This window comes from Schistocerca americana, chromosome 4 (genome assembly GCF_021461395.2).
Source record: "Schistocerca americana isolate TAMUIC-IGC-003095 chromosome 4, iqSchAmer2.1, whole genome shotgun sequence".
In the NCBI taxonomy this organism is placed as follows: domain Eukaryota; kingdom Metazoa; phylum Arthropoda; class Insecta; order Orthoptera; family Acrididae; genus Schistocerca; species Schistocerca americana.
The window spans coordinates 149,630,440-149,633,570 of record NC_060122.1 but is presented as its reverse complement, the minus strand read 5'-3'; positions in this window follow the sequence as shown (position 1 = coordinate 149,633,570).

Sequence of the window (3,131 nt, the reverse complement as noted above, 5' to 3'; positions counted from 1 at the left end):
ACAGTGAAGAAGAACTCCAGAATTTCCTCTCCAACCTCAACTCCTTTGGTTCCATCAGATTCACCTGGTCCTACTCCAAACCCCATGCCACTTTCCTTGATGTTGACCTCCACCTGTCCAATGGCCAGCTTCACACGTCCGTCCACATCAAACCCACCAACAAGCAACAGTACCTCCATTACGACAGCTGCCACCCATTCCACATCAAACGGTCCCTTCCCTACAGCCTAGGTCTTCGTGGCAAACGAATCTGCTCCAGTCCGGAATCCCTGAAGCATTACACCAACAACCTGACAACAGCTTTCGCATCCCGCAACTACCCTCCCGACCTGGTACAGAAGCAAATAACCAGAGCCACTTCCTCATCCTCTCAAACCCAGAACCTCCCACAGAAGAACCACAAAAGTGCCCCACTTGTGACAGGATACTTTCCGGGACTGGATCAGATTCTGAATGTGGCTCTCCAGCAGGGATATGACTTCCTCAGATCCTGCCCTGAAATGAGATCCATCCTTCATGAAATCCTCCCCACTCCACCGAGAGTGTCTTTCCGCCGTCCACCTAACCTTCGTAACCTCTTAGTTCATCCCTATGAAATCCCCAAACCACCTTCCCTACCCTCTGGCTCCTACCCTTGTAACCGCCCCCGGTGTAAAACCTGTCCCATGCACCCTCCCACCACCACCTACTCCAGTCCTGTAACCCGGAAGGTGTACACGATCAAAGGCAGAGCCACGTGTGAAAGCACCCACGTGATCTACCAACTGACCTGCCTACACTGTGATGCATTCTATGTGGGAATGACCAGCAACAAACTGTCCATTTGCGTGAATGGACACAGGCAGACAGTGTTTGTTGGTAATGAGGATCACCCTGTGGCTAAACATGCCTTGGTGCACGGCCAGCACATCTTGGCACAGTTTTACACCGTCCGGGTTATCTAGATACTTCCCACTAACACCAACCTTTCCGAACTCTGGAGATGGGAACTTGCTCTTCAATATATCCTCTCTTCCCGTTATCCACCAGGCCTCAATCTCCGCTAATTTCAAGTTGCCGCCACTCATACCTCACCTGTCATTCAACAACATCTTTGCCTCTGCCTCTGCACCTCTGCCTCGACTGACATCTCTGCCCAAACTCTTTGTCTTTAAATATGTCTGCTTGTGTCTGTATATGTGTGGATGGATATGTGTGTGTGTGTGTGTGTGTGTGTGTGTGGGAGTGTGGGAGTGTATACCCGTCCTTTCTTTCTCCTAAGGTAAGTCTTTCCGCTCCCGGGATTGGAATGACTCCTTACCCTCTCCCTTAAAACCCACATCCTTTCGTCTTTCCCTCTCCTTCCCTCTTTCCTGATGAGGCAACAGTTTGTTGCGAAAGCTTGAATTTTGTGTGTATGTCTGTGTTTGTTTGTGTGTCTGTCGACCTGCCAGCACTTTCATTTGGTAAGTCACATCATCTTTGTTTTTAAATATATTTTTCCTACGTGGAATGTTTCCCTCTATTATAACCATATTATGTTGTAATATGTAACATAAGGAAATTGTTTTGTGTCACATTCAAAAACAAAATTATTGTGAAGAATTTTGTTCATGTCTTGATGGATATTTTACACAATATGCTAAGGTGCAAAACATATAAAAACAATACACACAAAAATCTAGATAAAGTAATGAACAAGCAGGTGGCATCATAGCTAACATTGAAACAGAATATTTTTGGTGTTGCCAGTCAATATCTGTTAGAATTAGAACATCTTTTATGTAACATATATTATTGAAGATGTGGATGTGATATGTGTGCTGAAATACTGGCTAACAGAAAATAAAGTATACAAAAAGCTAAATTTAGGCTTTGATAGGTTCCTAGCCTGAACCAGTGCTGTGAGCCCGACCAGCATGAGCAGACTTTACAAATACAAATAATAAAGCAATTGCTAAAGCTTTAGTATTTTTTCTGCGCAATCAACAATGTAATGCTGCAATTAGATAAATGATAACTTTAGGAGAATCACAGGAAATCATTTCCAGAAGCTTATGAGAATCCTGTAATGAGTACAAACTCTGCGCGACATTCCATGGTGCAGTGTGGCAATTGGCCCCCTCCCCTTCATATAAGAAACCTATGCCTTTCCAGGGGTAAGAATTTGGTAAGTAACCCATAAAAATAGCATTTTAAAATTATTTTTTAAATTACGGTGGATGTGAAGTTTATTATTTAAGTGTACAAAATTTTGGTACATAATTTATTATTTAATTAATTGATAAGAATAACAAATGAATTCATCAAGATACTGAACACAATTTTTTTATCATCACTATGAATAACAATATTTGAAGAAGTTGAGATTAGTGTCTATGGAAGAAGCAGCACTTCAGTTTTAAAAATAAAATATTGTAACAATAAGCGAACATGTTTGGTAGGTAAGTTCCAGCCAATAAAAGAAAATTGACATAAGAACAAATTTTTAATATATCTAATTGAAGTACAATAGTTTCCAGCAGTATCTCATAAACAAATAATGTCATCTGAAAATGGCTAGCCCAGATTCAAGAGTGCAAGAAACCACATCTGGTGAAAGTAATGAAAACTTTTATAAGTACTGATTTGGATGAAATTGTGTATGCAAGAAATCAGATTTCCTTTCACTTCAAACTGTGAAAAACTCCATGAACCATTCTTTTAAAAAGGAAATTTATCAGTTGAAGTACCATACATTTTACCTGACACCATTTGGAATTCGGCAGTAGGAATTGCAGGGTTTGGGAGGTAATGCCAACTTAATTCATATTAGCTATCCACTGAATTATCTGCCCAAATAACCCATACAATATAATTAATTCTACATCTCTTACAATTATAATTAAACCTTCAGCATAGTAGTAAAACTAATGTGTTTCCTTTTTTTTTTATCTTTTTATTTTTGTGATGTCAGCTGATTTGGAGTCTGTCTTTTCGTGCTTCTCCCTGCATATCCTGCATGTGAACACTGTTGTGACTATATGCTGTCATTCCTCAAGGCTGTGTTATAACAGACATAAAGTGTAAGAAACCAACAAAAAAATGCTGGTGCTACAAGTTACATCAAGTACGACTGAAAATTTTCAAAACTGGATATGACACAATACTAC